Source organism: Phyllobates terribilis, unplaced genomic scaffold (genome assembly GCF_046119375.1).
Source record: "Phyllobates terribilis strain yellow unplaced genomic scaffold, ASM4611937v1 Scaffold_2__4_contigs__length_985480577, whole genome shotgun sequence".
In the NCBI taxonomy this organism is placed as follows: Eukaryota; Metazoa; Chordata; class Amphibia; order Anura; family Dendrobatidae; genus Phyllobates; species Phyllobates terribilis.
The window spans coordinates 205,096,972-205,120,633 of NW_027362762.1; positions in this window are offsets into that span (position 1 = coordinate 205,096,972).

Genomic DNA, 23,662 nt, shown 5'->3' on the forward strand with positions numbered 1-23,662 from the left:
TAATAATCTCACAAACGCATTGGTTAACAATAACCAGAGAGTAGTGAATGCCCTTAACATAAAAGCTTCGTAACACATTCCCACTATATATTTTGGTAACTAAATCTATTTTTCATAAGAGTCATTTAGTTAAATCCTTTGGTCAATTATGTAAACTGCAAAATTATCAGCTAACTACAGTGTTGTTATGCACCTGGTGTGCGGTGGCCCTAATCTGTTGCCCCTGGGGCCCGGTGAGCAGAAGCAAAAAGGGGATGGGCCTGGACTGCCAGCGTATCAGAACTCCCCCGCTTTGCTTGTGCTCACTGGGCCCCATATACTAGTAAGGGCAATAATGCCTTGATGGCGGCCCTGTTCCTGCCTATCGTGAAATGACACTTGTTGACAGCCCATACTACATGAAGTATGCAGCTAGTCTGCATAGATCATGGGATGACAGACATCCATTGCAGGCTACCTTATAGTTGCCATTTCATGTAAGCATTCATTCAATCTTTATGAAAGCATACATACAGATATATTAATTATTGTCTATCTAATAGGATGATGACAGCTGTCCAGATATGCACTAACTAAGTTCCTGCCTATCGTGAAATGACCTCTGTTGACAGCCCATAGTTCATGAAGTATGCAGCTAGTCTGCATAGATCATGGGATGACGACAACTGTCCAGACCTGCATCCCACCACAAGAACCACCCTGGAGAATGAAATAATTTTCAGTTCTCAAACTGTTGGGGTGCAGCTGTGGGACCCTACTTTCAAAGATGATGTCCTCCACCCAAGTCTCAAAAGGCTGAAAGGGTCTTCAGGAGAAGTGGGTAGTCTAGCTAGTCTAGGCTATCAGACGGTCACCTCTGTAGCTGTACTGTCATCCTTCCTATGGTTCCAATCAGGGGCAAATGTGTTATTGGTGCAACTTGTGTGACTGCACACGGACCAAGAGGTAAGGGGGCCCATTCTACCTCCAAAGCGATGGAATTGTGCATTATGATGATCTATTGGGCTGCAAAGGGCTCATATATTGTACTTGCACAGGGGCACTCTTCTGTCTGTGTCCACCAGTGGCTCCAATGTAAAACTAATTTTCTGCAATGAGAAACACATCACATTAATAATTTCCAGGCAATCAAGATCAATACAATCAATCCTATCACTACCACTATGGGCTTTAGCAAATTTGAGAGTATATTGTTTAACCAAACTCAGATAGACCCCATCCCTCCTTGGATATATCTCTAGCTTTTTGTTGCAGCTCCTTTATCTTATCCATGTTTCTCTCAATTGAATCATGTGCATCTTCAATCTATGAGCAGCATTCCTCACCCATAACTGCACAAGTTCCACCTTCAATTGCTAACAGGTAGTCAAGAGCCATTCTGTTCTTTAGGGCAACCTTCCACATTCGGTGACATCACAAGCTAATGGGGCCGAAACCAAGAGCCAAAACATTCGGTGACATCACAAGTAGAAGCTAATGGGGGCGAAACCAAGAACCAAAACACTCGGTGACATCACAAGTAGAAGCTAATGGGGGCGAAACCAAGAACCAAAACATTCGGTGACATCACAAGTAGTAGCATATGGGGGCGGAACCAACAACCATAACATTCCGTGACATCACAAGTGGTAGCTTATGGGGCCAGAACCAACAACCATAACATTCCGTGACATCATATGAAGCATGAAAACCAGAGCAAATAGGTATAGGAGGTCCTAAACAAGTAAACAAAAGCAAGAAATAAATCCTAAAAAATATTCTTTATTATAATACTCGTTAAAATTTGGAAAATTTAACAACTAGTATAAACTTACAAAAACCTGAAGATATATCAAGCAGGATGACGGGTATTAAATTCTAAAGTCCCTCATAGAACCATGTGTTCACCCCTACCTATAGCGGAGGTTGGCACCCTAAACTATAAGCGATATGGCGCCCCCGCTCACTGTAGACTAACCCTATTGGTCCCTATATGACCCTATTCTTCAATTGAGCACCAACCAAATATCAAAAGACACCTTAAACACTAAAATATCCCAATAGTGCTACTACACCAGGTATGCCCATATATATGTAGGATAATACAATAAAAGATGCCTAACAAAGATATCAAACAGGGTGAGGGAGTATTAAATATATTTTCTCTCTAAAGTCCCTACTAGGACACCATTTTCACCCCTACTTAACGAGGAGGATGGCGTCCCCCGCTCTCTGTAGACTGACCCTATGACTGACCCTATTAGTCCCTATATAACCCTATTCTAAAATTGAGCACCAACCAAATATCAAAAACATCTTAAACATTGAAATACCCCAGTAATGCAGTAATGCCAAATATACACATATGTGTATGCAGATTATAAAACCATGAACAACATCTAAATATACTCCAGATACAATAATCCTAATGCATGCCCAATTTTTAAGTAAAAAACCTAGAGAATTAGACGCAATCCCTCTAATAAACAATGGTCATAACAGCTCTTCATAGGATACAATATCCCCAAAATATCACTTGATGTGCAATGACATTCATAGAAAATATCTACTTATCGGAATACTGCATATGAACCAAGTCCCGATACGTTTCCCCCTTCTCTATTTTAGGGGTTCATCAGGGGATAGTGGTAAGATGCAATGGTGCCTGCAGTAGAGGACCAAATAAAACGCTAGGGATATTGTATCCTATGAAGAGCTATTATGACCATTGTTTATTAGAGGGATTGAGTCATTCCATGACCTTACAAGTGTTGGCTGTTACTGTCGGCTTCCATTGAAGTGCATTGCCCAATATACTGGAGATCAAACAATAGGAATCCAAACAATGTGGGGACTATTTGAATAGTTTCACTCTATATGGAGCTAATATGTACAGTTGTGCTCAAAAGTTTACATACCCCGGCAGAAGTTTCTTGGTCTTGTTTCAGAGAATATGAATGATAACCAAAAAAATTTCTCCACTCATGGTTATTGGTTGGGTGAAGACATTTATTGTCAAACTACTGTGTTTTCACTTTTTAAATCTTAATGACAACCAAAAACATCCAAATGACCCTGATCAAAAGTTCAAATACCGCAGTTCTTAATACCGTGCATTGCCCCGTCTAACATCAATGACAGCTTGAATTCTTTTGTGGTAGTTGTGGATGAGGTTCTCTATTTTCTCAGATGGTAAAGCTGCCCCATTCTTCTTGGTAAAAAGCCTCCAGATCCTGTAAATTCCTGGGCTGTCTAGCATGAACTGCGCGCTTGAGATCTCCCCAGAGTGGCTCAATGATGTGAGGTCAGGAGACTGAGATGGCCACTCCAGAACCTTCACTTTGTTCTGCTGTAGCCAATGACAGGTCGACTTGGCCTTGAGTTTTGGATCGTTGTCATATTGGAACGTGCAACTATATCCCATGCGCAGCTTCCGGGCTGATGACTGCAAATTCGCCTCCATTTGCTGAAAATGTGCTGCATTCATATTTCCTTCAGCTTTTACCAAGTTTCCTGTGCCTTTGTAGCTCACACATTCCCAAAACATCTGCGATTCACCTCCGTGTTTTACAGAAGGAATGGTATTCCTTTCACCATAGGCCTTGTTGACCTCTCTCCAAATGTAACGTTTATGGTTGTGTCCAAAAAGTTAAATTTTGGTCTCATCACTCCAAATTACCTTGTTCCAGAAGTTTTGAGGCTTGTCTCCGTGCTGTTTGGCGTATTTGTAGGCGAGATAATTTGTGGCATTTGCGCAGTAAATACTGGCGACTTGACCATGCAGCCCATTTTTCTGCATAGAGCCATTGACAATTCTTTTGCTTACCCCATGACTCACAATCCAGAAATGTCAGTGGCTGGATGAAAGATGCAAGAGTCTGTATGGATCCCAGAAACTCACTCAGCTTTTATGCACACACACTGATTACAGGCAAACAGGTCACAGGTGAGAATGTTACATTTAGTAGCCATTTCAACCCATTTGTGTCAAATTCTGTGCATGTTATCAGGCCAAAATCCCAGGGTATGTGAACTTTTGATCAGGGTCATTTGTTTTTGGTTGTCATTAAGATTTAAAAAGAGAAAACACAGTAGTTTGACAATAAATGGCTTCACCCAACCAATAACCATGAGTGGAAAAAAAGTTTTTTGTTATTATTCATATTCTCTGAAACAAGGCCAAGAAAGCGAAAATTCTGCTGGGGTATGTAAACTTTTGAGCACAACTGTATATACATTGGTGTGGTACAAGGATTTCCCAATATTGGTTGGATTTATAATTTTGATCTGGACTATTTATTACTATATGGCTCAATAACGCCTGACAATTACATAATTATCTCCAGATTACATGTGTTCTCTTTACAGGATATAACTTTAATCTCCCAGATTTGAATGATTCTAAAGCAATACATGGCCCAAAAATCGAGAAGTCGTCATGTTCCAGTTATGGCTGAGGGGATTTTCTCAATTAGAACTATTCTATGGATCTGATGAGCAAGAAAGTCAGAAAATAATAAAATGTGATGGATAATCGGTAAATCATTGTCATTTCTGTACTTGGAGATAAATCATGTCACAGCCTATATATCCCTTTACTATTGGAAGAAGTGCTGTAAAACATGGGCATCACCTAATCTGAGGAGTTCACTATTTGTTTTGGGCTTGCTTGTATTATATAGAATAAAGACTCCTTAATGAATAAAAAATAAATGAGAAATAGATGATAGAAGAGAATGAAGGACACAACAAGGTGTGACATAGAGCCGACTTACCTCTCTCCACGATCTGGAAGCCTCAATTGGAATGTTGGCTCTGCAGCTCCTACTATAATGTGTGTGATGTCATAATGATGTCATAATGCAAGGGGGTGGAGCCAGAAACCGCAACATTCCATGACATCATCAGCAGGAGCAGCAGCTGTTATTTAAATGGATCAGACCAGGCCATGAAATCAATTCATTACCATATAGATTATATAGACTCTAATATACACCTTGGCCTCTGAAACCTTTTACAAAATGCCACAATGTCACTATTGCCATACAATGTAATTCCGGAGTAGTTTCTACTAATTTGAATAGTGATAAATCCACAATAATAACCCATATATCCCAGTAATACAGCAGATTAGATTACATGGATGGTTGGATGGGGAGGTGGATATACTACTGTAGATTAAATGGCCAGTAAATAGGAGAGGACACTATAGACAATGTTACTATATACCAGGGATGGGCAATTAATTTTCCCGAGGGGCTACATCGTTGTGGGGGGCTGAACCAATAGGCGGAAACAAATTCTTCTCAATATTAATATTAACATATGAATTACAATTATTATTTTATATTAATAATAATTGTATCACTTAACATTAAGCAGTTTGTTGTACTGTCATCTATTACATAGGTACTGTTGTCAGGGATGCCACCAGGAATTAGTGCCGCTCTGCACAGTAACAGGATCCCCATCCTCACTGAAACCAGAATCCTCAAAAATAAAATACATAACAGCAGTAATAATATCCCTTAATTAGCCCCTACAATAATAATGTCCCACATCCTGGCCCAATGTCTCCATCCTGCCCCCATGTCTCCATTTGTCTCCATCCTGCCCCTATTGTCTCCATCCTGCCCCCATTGTCTCCATCTGTCTCCATTCTGCCCCCAATGTCTCCATTCTGCCCCATGTCTCCAACTTGCCTCCAATGTCTTCATCCAGCCCCCATGCCTTTCCATCAAGCCCCCATGTCTCTCCATCCAGACCACATGTCTCTCCGTTGATCCCTTATGTCTCTCTGTTGTGCCCCCATGCCTCTCTGTTGTGTCCCAATGTCTCTCCATTACAAAAAAAATGTTTTAAAAGAAAAAAGTTTCTCCTTACCTTGCCACGATCCAGCAGCGCCTGGCTTACCCATCATCCGAGGCACGGTCGCCGGCATGAAGGGGGGAGACACAGGGTCGGTAACAACACACTGTAGGCCAGTACTGAGTTCTCTTCTGCCTGTGTCCCCTCTTCTATTAAGGACTGAGAGTGGGGTGTATTGTGTGATGGAGGATTTTCTTTACTTACTGTTACATTGTCCATATGATTGGAACCGACTTCAAATAAAATAGGAGATCGTAGATCTGGATTAACAAACTCACTTTTACTGTGCAATTCTTCTACACACGGCTGCAGCATACAGATTAACACATGGTCTTTTGTTAGTGAAGTACTCTTGGTTATGTGCCTTTCCAGTGTTCGTCCCCATCCTGTCCTGAGACCCACGATCTTCCACTTCTTCTGCGACCCAGCTGAGATTCTCCCCATGAGGGATACAGAGGCCTGCTTCTCGGTACTTCTTGTAGGCTTTTAGCCCAGGACTGTGCTGGCATCCAGATTAAGCATTAAACGTGTCCTCTGTTCAGAAAACTTGCGCTGATAAAACACTTTCTCCACCGCTGTATCTGCTTGCTGGAACCTGTCTTCCTGTCTGTACAGCCTTCCTTCTGCACTCCACTCTCTTGTATAGGACCTGCACCGGTCCTGTTCTATAAGGGTTGTGGACCCAAAACTAGGGTGGCCAGCTAACTAACTGCCTGAAAATAACATATAACATAACACATTTAACCCACTTGTTGCCATGGTGTCTTCATCAGCCCGCCACTCTTTTTCACAAGAACAATATATTGACCCTAGGGATAAATCACACAACTTATAACTACACAGCACACACATTCAACATATTATTTTAACTCTGTCAACCCACTTTTTGCCATGGTGTCTTCATCAGCCCGCCACCCTCCTTCGGGCGCATTATAGTGACGTCATATGCCAATGACATGCGTGCTGATGTCAGCTGCTGGCCTGTGATTGGCTGGCCGCTGTTAACTATTGCCATGCGGGAAGCTTCGATAGATTTCAAGCGAACTGAAACGGCAGTTACCCTGCTGGTGCCCGGGGAGAAAATGAATGGGGGCCCGACTGGGCCCCTCTGCCTGCCAGGCCCCATACGCCAGTAAGGGCAGTAATGCCCTGTTGGCGGCCCTGGAATTGTTATGATGGTCACACAATGGTTAAGAATAATTTATCATGCTACGTGGTGGGAACCAGGATATATACAGGTGCATCTAACTAAATTAGAATATCATCAAAAAGTTAATTTATTTCAGTTCTTCAATACAAAAAGTGAAACTCATATATTATATAGAGTCATTACAAACAGAGTGATCTATTTCAAGTGTTTATTTCTGTTAATAATTGTGGAGACTACTGAAACAGACTAAGGACCTTTTTAAATGCTTAGGAAGGCTTTGCAGGTGTTTGTTAATTATTTTAAATTACTGAGATAATGACTTTTGTGTTTTCATTGGCTGTAAGCCATAATCATCAACATTAACAGAAATAAACACTTGAAATAGATCACTGTTTGTAATGACTCTATATAAGTTTCACTTTTTGTATTGAAGAACTGAAATAAATTAACTTTTTAATGATATTCTAATTTATTGAGAAGCACCTGTATATGTTAATCTTTTCACTTATTCATTTATCAAATTTTTCCTGTTTTTTTAACCCTTTCTTTATTTTTTCTGTGTTTTCATTTTTTTCTTTCTCCTCCTTCTTCCCCCCTTTCTTTCTTTAGCTCCATTGTCCTTTTCTTTCCCCATGTCTCTATGTACTCCGCTTTATATTCCATGTGACCATACACCTATCATTTTATTTCTTTTGTGACACCACATCTCTTAATATGTTTGTTTTTCCTTTGTTTTCTTTTGTCTTCAATTATACTCTTTTTTTTTTTCTTTTTCTCGTTTTTTCTTTTCTCTTTTACTTATATATGACTCCCCCTTTTTATGTCTTGTTTCATCATGGTATTACATTTGATTTGTTTTCATTATTCTCTCCTTTTTTTGTTTTTCTTTATTTTTTTATTTTTCAATAAATCATGTGTGGTACACAGAGATCACTGTGAGTCTGCAGAACGGTGACATTACTAAGAAGAGGGGAAGAACAGCGCTGGACAAGGGAGAGAGCAGCGCTAGGTAGGGCCGTTTTGGAGTATCTGCTGCCCTAGGCACTGTCAGTGGTCGCACCCCCCGTCACGTCCCCCCCCACGTAGTGCACCCCTCGCATCCAATATCTTCCCCCCCGTCTCGGCCGTTTCCCCAAGTTTCATGTAGCTCCCCCCCCCCCCATTCCATGGAGCACATATAAAAGATTGGGGTGGGGGGGGGGAGCGGCCCACACAGACCACAGGACTGCAGCATTGCATATGGGGGTGGGGAGCGATGGGAGAGGCCCACACAGACCACAGGGCTGCAGCATTGCATATGGGGGTGGGGGGATGGGAGCGGCCCACACAGACCACAGGGCTGCAGCATTGCATATGGGGGTGGGGGGGATGGGAGCGGCCCACACAGACCACAGGGCTGCAGGATTGTATATAGAGGTTGGGGGGGGATGGGAGCGGTCCACACAGACCACAGGGCTGCAGTATTATACATGGAGGTGGGGGGGAAGGGAGCGACCCACACAGACCACAGGGCTGCAGCATTGTATATGGGGGGGGGGGGGAGCGGCCCACACAGACCACAGGGCTGCAGCACTGTATATGGGGGTGGGGGGGATGGGAGCGGCCCACACAGAACTGGGCTGCAGCAGGCACTGCAGCATTGCATATGGCCCATCAGCAGACAGCTGTAGATGGTGATAGCACTTTGGCAAGACTTTTGGCTAGGTAATGATAAATGGAGATACATTAGCTTAATTTTATTCAGCAGTCTGAATATGATGGCAGCGTCTGACTATTAGGTTCGATCCAATGTACCAATTGAAGTTTTTCATTCATACATGAAATTTGTAGACAAGGACCACATTTTAATGGAAATTGCAAAGGTTAAACAGTCATATATAAAATTCACTAACTTTGCACAAAAATCAGCTAAATTTGTCTCTATGTTCCAAAAAAGAAAGGTGAGATAAGGAGCATGATCACCCTGCAAATGTACGTTTACTCGAACATATCAAAGGCAAAAGGTTAAAAACGGCATATATTAGTGACATAAAGGTAGGCCTGCTCTGTTCTGCTCATAGGTGGCATAAAATTAAAATTCAAACAGACAATTTTAAAGAAGCTCTCCCATATAAAAAATATATATATATATATATATATATATATATATATATTTTTAAATGTGTGTATATATTCATGTAATGTAGTGTGAGTTTATTAATATACTCACCTACTGCAGATCTCTCCTGTGTCCAGCGCTCTTCTCCTTCTTTTCTAATTGAAGCCACCGTAATTGCAACTAGCCGGTTCTTTCTATGCTCTTTGCGTGAGCTGGAAGTATATTTTATAACAAAAGCCTATGGAGCCTTGTTCTGACATTCCATGGACTTACATTGTAAAAGCCACTTCCAGGTCACACAGAGCTCAGTAGAAATAATCAGGGCTGTCCAGGAATTTCAGGGCCCCATAATGTCAGAATTTTTGGGCCCCTTAACACTCCGCCCGGGCTCCGCCTCTACCCTTTTAACCTTCCACAGTCCCACCATCCACTCTTGGATAAACTCCACTGCACCACGTCCTCACCAATCACACATTAACAGTTCGCATCGAACACCATATCACATACATAGCCAGCAGCTTTTGTTTTGACCAAAAGATTTTTTAAGCCTGCCAACCACGACAAGGTAGACTCTTTTGGCAGGGCCCTACACTACTCTAACCTATTTAACATATCTCTTTTTAGCTATATTTTAATTTATTTTTCTTTAAGGAAATGTGTCACATACATTTTTTAAACTAATTGAAACCAGATTGTGATCATTTTTTTTTATAATCTGTATTTCTGATTGCAGATTATTGTATTCTGTTTCCTGTACATTTATGGAAGCTGCTCTCTTTCATGTTTTGAGATATGGACATTGAACATATGCATGTATATATATCACAAGACATTAAGTGCCTTTTAATAATCTCACAAACGCATTGGTTAACAATAACCAGAGAGTAGTGAATGCCCTTAACATAAAAGCTTCGTAACACATTCCCACTATATATTTTGGTAACTAAATCTATTTTTCATAAGAGTCATTTAGTTAAATCCTTTGGTCAATTATGTAAACTGCAAAATTATCAGCTAACTACAGTGTTGTTATGCACCTGGTGTGCGGTGGCCCTAATCTGTTGCCCCTGGGGCCCGGTGAGCAGAAGCAAAAAGGGGATGGGCCTGGACTGCCAGCGTATCAGAACTCCCCCGCTTTGCTTGTTCTCACTGGGCCCCATATACTAGTAAGGGCAATAATGCCTTGATGGCGGCCCTGTTCCTGCCTATCGTGAAATGACACTTGTTGACAGCCCATACTACATGAAGTATGCAGCTAGTCTGCATAGATCATGGGATGACAGACATCCATTGCTGGCTACCTTATAGTTGCCATTTCATGTAAGCATTCATTCAATCTTTATGAAAGCATACATACAGATATATTAATTATTGTCTATCTAATAGGATGATGACAGCTGTCCAGATATGCACTAACTAAGTTCCTGCCTATCGTGAAATGACCTCCGTTGACAGCCCATAGTTCATGAAGTATGCAGCTAGTCTGCATAGATCATGGGATGACGACAACTGTCCAGACCTGTATCCCACCACAAGAACCACCCTGGAGAATGAAATAATTTTCAGTTCTCAAACTGTTGGGGTGCAGCTGTGGGACCCTACTTTCAAAGATGATGTCCTCCACCCAAGTCTCTAAAGGCTGAAAGGGTCTTCAGGAGAAGTGGGTAGTCGAGCTAGTCTAGGCTATCAGACGGTCACCTCTGTAGCTGTACTGTCATCCTTCCTATGGTTCCAATCAGGGGCAGACGTGTTATTGGTGCAACTTGTGTGACTGCACACGGACCAAGAGGTAAGGGGGCCCATTCTACCTCCAAAGCGATGGAATTGTGCATTATGATGATCTATTGGGCTGCAAAGGGCTCATATATTGTACTTGCACAGGGGCACTCTTCTGTCTGTGTCCACCAGTGGCTCCAATGTAAAACTAATTTTCTGCAATGAGAAACACATCACATTAATAATTTCCAGGCAATCAAGATCAATACAATCAATCCTATCACTACCACTATGGGCTTTAGCAAAGTTGAGAGTATATTGTTTAACCAAACTCAGATAGACCCCATCCCTCCTTGGATATATCTCTAGCTTTTTGTTGCAGCTCCTTTATCTTATCCATGTTTCTCTCAATTGAATCATGTGCATCTTCAATCTATGAGCAGCATTCCTCACCCATAACAGCACAAGTTCCACCTTCAATTGCTAACAGGTAGTCAAGAGCCATTCTGTTCTTTAGGCAACCTTCCACATTCGGTGACATCACAAGCTAATGGGGCCGAAACCAAGAGCCAAAACATTCGGTGACATCACAAGTAGAAGCTAATGGGGGCGAAACCAAGAACCAAAACACTCGGTGACATCACAAGTAGAAGCTAATGGGGGCGAAACCAAGAACCAAAACATTCGGTGACATCACAAGTAGTAGCATATGGTTGCGGAACCAACAACCATAACATTCCGTGACATCACAAGTGGTAGCTTATGGGGCCAGAACCAACAACCATAACATTCCGTGACATCATATGAAGCATGAAAACCAGAGCAAATAGGTATAGGAGGTCCTAAACAAGTAAACAAAAGCAAGAAATAAATCCTAAAAAATATTCTTTATTATAATACTCGTTAAAATTTGGAAAATTTAACAACTAGTATAAACTTACAAAAACCTGAAGATATATCAAGCAGGATGACGGGTATTAAATTCTAAAGTCCCTCATAGAACCATGTGTTCACCCCTACCTATAGCGGAGGTTGGCACCCTAAACTATAAGCGATATGGCGCCCCCGCTCACTGTAGACTAACCCTATTGGTCCCTATATGACCCTATTCTTCAATTGAGCACCAACCAAATATCAAAAGACACCTTAAACACTAAAATATCCCAATAGTGCTACTACACCAGGTATGCCCATATATATGTAGGATAATACAATAAAAGATGCCTAACAAAGATATCAAACAGGGTGAGGGAGTATTAAATATATTTTCTCTCTAAAGTCCCTACTAGGACACCATTTTCACCCCTACTTTACGAGGAGGTTGGCGTCCCCCGCTCTCTGTAGACTGACACTATGACTGACCCTATTAGTCCCTATATAACCCTATTCTAAAATTGAGCACCAACCAAATATCAAAAACATCTTAAACATTGAAATACCCCAGTAATGCAGTAATGCCAAATATACACATATGTGTATGCAGATTATAAAACCATGAACAACATCTAAATATACTCCAGATACAATAATCCTAATGCATGCCCAATTTTTATGTAAAAAACCTAGAGAATTAGATTCAATCCCTCTAATAAACAATGGTCATAACAGCTCTTCATAGGATACAATATCCCCAAAATATCACTTGATGTGCAATGACATTCATAGAAAATATCTACTTATCGGAATACTGCATATGAACCAAGTCCCGATACGTTTCCCCCTTCTCTATTTTAGGGTTCATCAGGGGATAGTGGTAAGATGCAATTGTGCCTGCAGTAGAGGACCAAATAAAATGCTAGGGATATTGTATCCTATGAAGAGCTATTATGACCATTGTTTATTAGAGGGATTGAGTCATTCCATGACCTTTCAAGTGTTGGCTGTTACTGTCGGCTTCCATTGAAGTGCATTGCCCAATATACTGGAGATCAAACAATATGAATCCAACCAATGTGGGAATATTTGAATAGTTTCACTCTATATGGAGCTAATATGTACAGTTGTGCTCAAAAGTTTACATACCCCGGCAGAAGTTTCTTGGTCTTGTTTCAGAGAATATGAATGATAACCAAAAAAATTTCTCCACTCATGGTTATTGGTTGGGTGAAGACATTTATTGTCAAACTACTGTGTTTTCACTTTTTAAATCTTAATGACAACCAAAAACATCCAAATGACCCTGATCAAAAGTTCAAATACCCCAGTTCTTAATACCGTGCATTGCCCCGTCTAACATCAATGACAGCTTGAATTCTTTTGTGGTAGTTGTGGATGAGGTTCTCTATTTTCTCAGATGGTAAAGCTGCCCCATTCTTCTTGGTAAAAAGCCTCCAGATCCTGTAAATTCCTGGGCTGTCTAGCATGAACTGCGCGCTTGAGATCTCCCCAGAGTGGCTCAATGATGTGAGGTCAGTAGACTGAGATGGCCACTCCAGAACCTTCACTTTGTTCTGCTGTAGCCAATGACAGGTCGACTTGGCCTTGAGTTTTGGATCGTTGTCATATTGGAACGTCCAACTACATCCCATGCGCAGCTTCTGGGCAGATGACTGCAAATTCGCCTCCATTTGCTGAAAATGTGCTGCATTCATATTTCCTTCAGCTTTTACCAAGTTTCCTGTGCCTTTGTAGCTCACACATTCCCAAAACATCTGCGATTCACCTCCGTGTTTTACAGAAGGAATAGTATTCCTTTCATCATAGGCCTTGTTGACCTCTCTCCAAATGTACCGTTTATGGTTGTGTCTCATCACTCCAAATTACCTTGTTCCAGAAGTTTTGAGGCTTGTCTCCGTGCTGTTTGGCGTATTTGTAGGCGAGATAATTTGTGGCATTTGCGCAGTAAATACTGGCGACTTGACCATACAGCCCATTTTTCTGCATAGAGCCATTGACAATTCTTTTGCTTACCCCATGACTCACAATCCAGAAATGTCAGTGGCTGGATGAAAGATGCAAGAGTCTGTATGGATCCCAGAAACTCACTCAGCTTTTATGCACACACACTGATTACAGGCAAACAGGTCACAGGTGAGAATGTTACATTTAGTAGCCATTTCAACCCATTTGTGTCAAATTCTGTGCATGTTATCAGGCCAAAATCCCAGGGTATGTGAACTTTTGATCAGGGTCATTTGTTTTTGGTTGTCATTAAGATTTAAAAAGAGAAAACACAGTAGTTTGACAATAAATGGCTTCACCCAACCAATAACCATGAGTGGAAAAAAAGTTTTTTGTTATTATTCATATTCTCTGAAACAAGGCCAAGAAAGCGAAAATTCTGCTGGGGTATGTAAACTTTTGAGCACAACTGTATATACATTGGTGTGGTACAAGGATTTCCCAATATTGGTTGGATTTATAATTTTGATCTGGACTATATATTACTATATGGCTCAATAACACCTGACAATTACATAATTATCTCCAGATTACATGTGTTCTCTTTACAGGATATAACTTTAATCTCCCAGATTTGGATGATTCTAAAGCAATACATGGCCCAAAAATCGAGAAGTCGTCATGTTCCAGTTATGGCTGAGGGGATTTTCTCAATTAGAACTATTCTATGGATCTGATGAGCAAGAAAGTCAGAAAATAATAAAATGTGATGGATAATCGGTAAATCATTGTCATTTCTGTACTTGGAGATAAATCCTGTCACAGCCTATATATCCCTTTACTATTGGAAGAAGTGCTGTAAAACATGGGCATCACCTAATCTGAGGAGTTCACTATTTGTTTTGGGCTTGCTTGTATTATATAGAATAAAGACTCCTTAATGAATAAAAAATAAATGAGAAATAGATGATAGAAGAGAATGAAGGACACAACAAGGTGTGACATAGAGCCGACTTACCTCTCTCCACGATCTGCAAGCCTCAAATGGAATGTTGGCTCTGCAGCTCCTACTATAATGTGTGTGATGTCATAATGATGTCATAATGCAAGGGGATGGAGCCAGAAACCGCAACATTCCGTGACATCATCAGCAGGAGCAGCAGCTGTTATTTAAATGGATCAGACCAGGCCATGAAATCAATTCATTACCATATAGATTAAATAGACTCTAATATACACCTTGGCCTCTGAAACCTTTTACAAAATGCCACAATGTCACTATTGCCATACAATGTAATTCCGGAGTAGTTTCTACTAATTTGAATAGTGATGAATCCACAATAATAACCCATATATCCCAGTAATACAGCAGATTAGATTATATGGATGGTTGGATGGGGAGGTGGATATACTACTGTAGATTAAATGGCCAGTAAATAGGAGAGGACACTATAGACAATGTTACTATATACCAGGGATGGGCAATTAATTTTCCCGAGGGGCTACATCGTTGTGGGGGGCTGAACCAATAGGCGGAAACAAATTCTTCTCAATATTAATATTAACATATGAATTACAATTATTATTTTGTATTAATAATAATTGTATCACTTAACATTAAGCAGTTTGTTGTACTGTCATCTATTACATAGGTACTGTTGTCAGGGATGCCACCAGGAATTAGTGCCGCTCTGCACAGTAACAGGATCCCCATCCTCACTGAAACCAGAATCCTCAAAAATAAAATACATAACAGCAGTAATAATATCCCTTAATTAGCCCCTACAATAATAATGTCCCACATCCTGGCCCCATGTCTCCATCCTGCCCCCATGTCTCCATTTGTCTCCATCCTGCCCCTATTCTCTCCATCCTGCCCCCATTGTCTCCATCTGTCTCCATTCTGCCCCAATGTCTCCATTCTGCCCCATGTCTCCAACTTGCCTCCAATGTCTTCATCCAGCCCCCATGCCTTTCCATCAAGCCCCCATGTCTCTCCATCCAGACCCCATGTCTCTCCGTTGATCACTTATGTCTCTCTGTTGTGCCCCCATGCCTCTCTGTTGTGTCCCCATGTCTCTCCATTACAAAAAAAATGTTTTAAAAGCTAAAAGTTTCTCCTTACCTTGCCACGATCCAGCAGCGCCTGGCTTACCCATCATCCGAGGCACGGTCGCCGGCATGAAGGGGGAGGCACAGGGTCGGTAACAACACACTGTAGGCCAGAACTGAGTTCTCTTCTGCCTGTGTCCCCTCTTCTATTAAGGACTGAGAGTGGGGTGTATTATGTGATGGAGGATTTTCTTTACTTACTGTTACATTGTCCATGGGATTGGAACCGACTTCAAATAAGATAGGAGATCGTAGATCTGGATTAACAAACTCACTTTTACTGTGCAATTCTTCTACACACGGCTGCAGCATACAGATTAACACATGGTCTTTTGTTAGTGAAGTACTCTTGGTTATGTGCCTTTCCAGTGTTCGTCCCCATCCTGTCCTGAGACCCACGATCTTCCACTTCTTCTGCGACCCAGCTGAGATTCTCCCCATGAGGGATACAGAGGCCTGCTTCTCAGTACCTCTTGTAGGCTTTTAGCCCAGGACTGTGCTGGCATCCAGATCAAGCATTAAACGTGTCCTCTGTTCAGAAAACTTGCGCTGATAAAACACTTTCTCCACCGCTGTATCTGCTTGCTGGAACCTGTCTTCCTGTCTGTACAGCCTTCCTTCTGCACTCCACTCTCTTGTATAGGACCTGCACCGGTCCTGTTCTATAAGGGTTGTGGACCCAAAACTAGGGTGGCCAGCTAACTTACTGCCTGAAAATAACATATAACATAACACATTTAACCCACTTGTTGCCATGGTGTCTTCATCAGCCCGCCACTCTTTTTCACAAGAACAATATATTGACCCTAGGGATAAATCACACAACTTATAACTACACAGCACACACATTCAACATATTATTTTAACTCTGTCAACCCACTTTTTGCCATGGTGTCTTCATCAGCCCGCCACCCTCCTTCGGGCGCATGATAGTGACGTCATATGCCAATGACATGCGTGCTGATGTCAGCTGCTGGCCTGTGATTGGCTGGCCGCTGTTAACTATTGCCATGCGGGAAGCTTCGATAGATTTCAAGCGAACTGAAACGGCAGTTACCCTGCTGGTGCCCGGGGAGAAAATGAATGGGGGCCCGACTGGGCCCCTCTGCCTGACAGGCCCCATACGCCAGTAAGGGCAGTAATGCCCTGTTGGCGGCCCTGGAAATGTTATGATGGTCACACAATGGTTAAGAATAATTTATCATGCTACGTGGTGGGAACCAGGATATATACAGGTGCATCTAACTAAATTAGAATATCATCAAAAAGTTAATTTATTTCAGTTCTTCAATACAAAAAGTGAAACTCATATATTATATAGAGTCATTACAAACAGAGTGATCTATTTCAAGTGTTTATTTCTGTTAATAATTGTGGAGACTAGTGAAACAGACTAAGGACCTTTTTAAATGCTTAGGAATGCTTTGCAGGTGTTTGTTAATTATTTTAAATTACTGAGATAATGACTTTTGTGTTTTCATTGGCTGTAAGCCATAATCATCAACATTAACAGAAATAAACACTTGAAATAGATCACTGTTTGTAATGACTCTATATAAGTTTCACTTTTTGTATTGAAGAACTGAAATAAATTAACTTTTTGATGATATTCTAATCTTTTCACTTATTCATTTATCAAATTTTTCCTGTTTTTTTAACCCTTTCTTTATTTTTTCTGTGTTTTCATTTTTTTCTTTCTCCTCCTTCTTCCCCCCTTTCTTTCTTTGGCTCCATTGTCCTTTTCTTTCCCCATGTCTCTATGTACTCCGCTTTATATTCCATGTGACCATACACCTATCATTTTATTTCTTTTGTCACACCACATCTCTTAATATGTTTGTTTTTTCCTTTGTTTTCTTTTGTCTTCAATTATACTCTTTTTTTTTTTTTTTTTCTTTTTCTCGTTTTTTTCTTTTCTCTTTTACTTATATATGACTCCCCCTTTTTATATCTTGTTTCATCATGGTATTACATTTGATTTGTTTTCATTATTCTCTCCTTTTTTTGTTTTTCTTTATTTTTTTATTTTTCAATAAATCATGTGTGGTACACAGAGATCACTGTGAGTCTGCAGAACGGTGACATTACTAAGAAGAGGGGAAGAACAGCGCTGGACACGGGAGAGAGCAGCGCTAGGTAGGGCCGCATTTGGAGTATCTGCTGCCCTAGGCACTGTCAGTGGTCGTCCCCCCCGTCACGTCCCCCCCACGTCGTGCCCCCCTCGCATCCAATATCTTCCCCCCCCGTCTCGGCCGTTTCCCCAAGTTTCATGTAGCTTCCCCCCCCCCCATTCCATGTAGCACATATAAAAGATTGGGGTGGGGGGGGAGCGGCCCACACAGACCACAGGACTGCAGCATTGCATATGGGGGTGGGGAGGGATGGGAGAGGCCCACACAGACCACAGGGCTGCAGCATTGCATATGGGGGTGGGGGATGGGAGCGGCCCACACAGACCACAGGGCTGCAGCATTGCATATGGGGGTGGGGGGGATGGGAGCGGTCCACACAGACCACAGGACTGCAGCATTGCATATAGGGGTGGGGAGGGATGGGAGAGGCCCACACAGACCACAGGGCTGCAGCATTGCATATGGGGGTGGGGGGATGGGAGCGGCCCACACAGACCACAGGGCTGCAGCATTGCATATGGGGGTGGGGGGGATGGAAGCGGCCCACACAGACCACAGGGCTGCAGCATTGTATATGGAGGTTGGGGGGGGATGGGAGCGGTCCACACAGACCACAGGGCTGCAGCATTGCATATGGGGGTGGGGGGGATGGGAGCGGCCCACACAGACCACAGGGCTGCAGCATTGCATATGGGGGTGGGGAGGATGGGAGCGGCCCACACAGACCACAGGGCTGCAGCATTGTATATGGAGGTTGGGGGGGGATGGGAGCAGTCCACACAGACCACAGGGCTGCAACATTATATATGGAGGTGGGGGGGGAAGGGAGCGGCCCACACAGACCACAGGGCTGCAGCATTGTACATGGGGTGTGGGTGGGAGCGGCCCACACAGACCACAGGGCTGCAACACTGTATATGGGGGTGGGGGGGATGGGAGCGGCCCACACAGAACTGGGCTGCAGCAGGCACTGCAGCATTGCATATGGCCCATCAGCAGACAGCTGTAGATGGTGATAGCACTTTGGCAAGACTTTTGGCTAGGTAATGATAAATGGAGATACATTAGCTTAATTTTATTCAGCAGTCTGAATATGATGGCAGCGTCTGACTATTAGGTTCGATCCAATGTACCAGTTGAAGTTTTTCATTCATACATGAAATTTGTAGACAAGGACCACATTTTAGTGGAAATTGCAAAGGTTAAACAGTCATATATAAAATTCACTAACTTTGCACAAAAATCAGCTAAATTTGTCTCTATGTTCCAAAAAAGAAAGGTGAGATAAGCAGCATGATCACCCTGCAAATGTACGTTTACTCGAACATATCAAAGGCAAAAGGTTAAAAAAGGCATATATTAGTAACATAAAGGTAGGCCTGCTCTGTTCTGCTCATAGGTGGCATAAAATTAAAATTCAAACAGACAATTTTAAAGAAGCTCTCCCATATAAAAAAAAAAAAAATATATATATATATATATATATATATATTATTAAATGTGTGTATATATTCATGTAATGTAGTGTGAGTTTATTAATATACTCACCTACTGCAGATCTCTCCTGTCTCCAGCGCTGTTCTCCTTTGTTTCTAAGTGAAGTCACCGTAATTGCAACTAGCCGGTTCTTTCTATGCTCTTTGCGTGAGCTGGAAGTATCTTTATAACAAAAGCCTATGGAGCCTTGTTCTGACATTCCATGGACTTACATTGTAAAAGCCACTTCCAGGTCACACAGAGCTCAGTAGAAATAATCAGGGCTGTCCAGGAATTTCAGGGCCCCATACTGTCAGAATTTTTGGGCCCCTTAACACTCCGCCCGGGCTCCGCCTCTACCCTTTTAACCTTCCACAGTCCCACCATCCACTCTTGGATAAACTCCACTGCACCACGTCCTCACCAATCACACATTAACAGTTCCCATCGAACACCATATCACATACATAGCCAGCAGCTTTTGTTTTGACCAAAAGATTTTTTAAGCCTGCCAACCACGACAAGGTAGACTCTTTTGGCATGGCCCTACACTACTCTAACCTATTTAACATATCTCTTTTTAGCTATATTTTAATTTATTTTTCTTTAAGGAATTGTGTCACATACATTTTTTAAACTAATTGAAACCAGATTGTGATCATTTTTTTTTATAATCTGTATTTCTGATTGCAGATTATTGTATTCTGTTTCCTGTACATTTATGGAAGCTGCTCTCTTTCATGTTTTGAGATATGGACATTGAACATATGCATGTATATATATCACAAGACATTAAGTGCCTTTTAATAATTTCACAAACGCATTGTTTAACAATAACCAGAGAGTAGTGAATGCCCTTAACATAAAAGCTTCGTAACACATTCCCACTATATATTTTGGTAACTAAATCTATTTTTCATAAGAGTCATTTAGTTAAATCCTTTGGTCAATTATGTAAACTGCAAAATTATCAGCTAACTACAGTGTTGTTATGCACCTGGTGTGCGGTGGCCCTAATCTGTTGCCCCTGGGGCCCGGTGAGCAGAAGCAAAAAGGGGATGGGCCTGGACTGCCAGCGTATCAGAACTCCCCCGCTTTGCTTGTGCTCACTGGGCCCCATATACTAGTAAGGGCAATAATGTCTTGATGGCGGCCCTGTTCCTGCCTATCGTGAAATGACACTTGTTGACAGCCCATACAACATGAAGTATGCAGCTAGTCTGCATAGATCATGGGATGACAGACATCCATTGCTGGCTACCTTATAGTTGCCATTTCATGTAAGCATTCATTCAATCTTTATGAAAGCATACATACAGATATATTAATTATTGTCTATCTAATAGGATGATGACAGCTGTCCAGATATGCACTAACTAAGTTCCTGCCTATCGTGAAATGACCTCCGTTGACAGCCCATAGTTCATGAAGTATGCAGCTAGTCTGCATAGATCATGGGATGACGATAACTGTCCAGACCTGCATCCCACCACAAGAACCACCCTGGAGAATGAAATAATTTTAAGTTCTCAAACTGTTGGGGTGCAGCTGTGGGACCCTACTTTCAAAGATGATGTCCTCCACCCAAGTCTCAAAAGGCTGAAAGGGTCTTCAGGAGAAGTGGGTAGTCGAGCTAGTCTAGGCTATCAGACGGTCACCTCTGTAGCTGTACTGTCATCCTTCCTATGGTTCCAATCAGGGGCAGACGTGTTATTGGTGCAACTTGTGTGACTGCACACGGACCAAGAGGTAAGGGGGCCCATTCTACCTCCAAAGCGATGGAATTGTGCATTATGATGATCTATTGGGCTGCAAAGGGCTCATATATTGTACGTGCACAGGGGCACTCTTCTGTCTGTGTCCACCAGTGGCTCCAATGTAAAACTAAATTTCTGCAATGAGAAACACATCACATTAATAATTTAAAGGCAATCAAGATCAATACAATCAATCCTATCACTACCACTATGGGCTTTAGCAAAGTTGAGAGTATATTGTTTAACCAAACTCAGATAGACCCCATCCCTCCTTGGATATATCTCTAGCTTTTTGTTGCAGCTCCTTTATCATATCCACGTTTCTCTCAATTGAATCATGTGCATCTTCAATCTATGAGCAGCATTCCTCACCCATAACAGCACAAGTTCCACCTTCAATTGCTAACAGGTAGTCAAGAGCCATTCTGTTCTTTAGGGCAACCTTCCACATTCGGTGACATCACAAGCTAATGGGGCCGAAACCAAGAGCCAAAACATTCGGTGACATCACAAGTAGAAGCTAATGGGGGCGAAACCAAGAACCAAAACACTCGGTGACATCACAAGTAGAAGCTAATGGGGGCGAAACCAAGAACCAAAACATTCGGTGACATCACAAGTAGTAGCATATGGGGGCGGAACCAACAACCATAACATTCCGTGACATCACAAGTGGTAGCTTATGGGGCCAGAACCAACAACCATAACATTCCGTGACATCATATGAAGCATGAAAACCAGAGGAAATAGGTATAGGAGGTCCTAAACAAGTAAACAAAAGCAAGAAATAAATCCTAAAAAATATTCTTTATTATAATACTCGTTAAAATTTGGAAAATTTAACAACTAGTATAAACTTACAAAAACCTGAAGATATATCAAGCAGGATGACGGGTATTAAATTCTAAAGTCCCTCATAGAACCATGTGTTCACCCCTACCTATAGCGGAGGTTGGCACCCTAAACTATAAGCGATATGGCGCCCCCGCTCACTGTAGACTAACCCTATTGGTCCCTATATGACCCTATTCTTCAATTGAGCACCAACCAAATATCAAAAGACACCTTAAACACTAAAATATCCCAATAGTGCTACTACACCAGGTATGCCCATATATATGTAGGATAATACAATAAAAGATGCCTAACAAAGATATCAAACAGGGTGAGGGAGTATTAAATATATTTTCTCTCTAAAGTCCCTACTAGGACACCATTTTCACCCCTACTTAACGAGGAGGATGGCGTCCCCCGCTCTCTGTAGACTGACCCTATGACTGACCCTATTAGTCCCTATATAACCCTATTCTAAAATTGAGCACCAACCAAATATCAAAAACATCTTAAACATTGAAATACCCCAGTAATGCAGTAATGCCAAATATACACATATGTGTATGCAGATTATAAAACCATGAACAACATCTAAATATACTCCATATACAATAATCCTAATGCATGCCCAATTTTTAAGTAAAAAACCTAGAGAATTAGACTCAATCCCTCTAATAAACAATGGTCATAACAGCTCTTCATAGGATACAATATCCCCAAAATATCACTTGATGTGCAATGACATTCATAGAAAATATCTACTTATCGGAATACTGCATATGAACCAAGTCCCGATACGTTTCCCCCTTCTCTATTTTAGGGGTTCATCAGGGGATAGTGGTAAGATGCAATGGTGCCTGCAGTAGAGGACCAAATAAAACGCTAGGGATATTGTATCCTATGAAGAGCTATTATGACCATTGTTTATTAGAGGGATTGAGTCATTCCATGACCTTACAAGTGTTGGCTGTTACTGTCGGCTTCCATTGAAGTGCATTGCCCAATATACTGGAGATCAAACAATATGAATCCAACCAATGTGGGGAATATTTGAATAGTTTCACTCTATATGGAGCTAATATGTACAGTTGTGCTCAAAAGTTTACATACCCCGGCAGAAGTTTCTTGGTCTTGTTTCAGAGAATATGAATGATAACCAAAAAAATTTCTCCACTCATGGTTATTGGTTGGGTGAAGACATTTATTGTCAAACTACTGTGTTTTCACTTTTTAAATCTTAATGACAACCAAAAACATCCAAATGACCCTGATCAAAAGTTCAAATACCCCAGTTCTTAATACCGTGCATTGCCCCGTCTAACATCAATGACAGCTTGAATTCTTTTGTGGTAGTTGTGGATGAGGTTCTCTATTTTCTCAGATGGTAAAGCTGCCCCATTCTTCTTGGTAAAAAGCCTCCAGATCCTGTAAATTCCTGGGCTGTCTAGCATGAACTGCGCGCTTGAGATCTCCCCAGAGTGGCTCAATGATGTGAGGTCAGGAGACTGAGATGGCCACTCCAGAACCTTCACTTTGTTCTGCTGTAGCCAATGACAGGTCGACTTGGCCTTGAGTTTTGGATCGTTGTCATATTGGAACGTCCAAATACATCCCATGCGCAGCTTCCGGGCTGATGACTGCAAATTCGCCTCCATTTGCTGAAAATGTGCTGCATTCATATTTCCTTCAGCTTTTACCA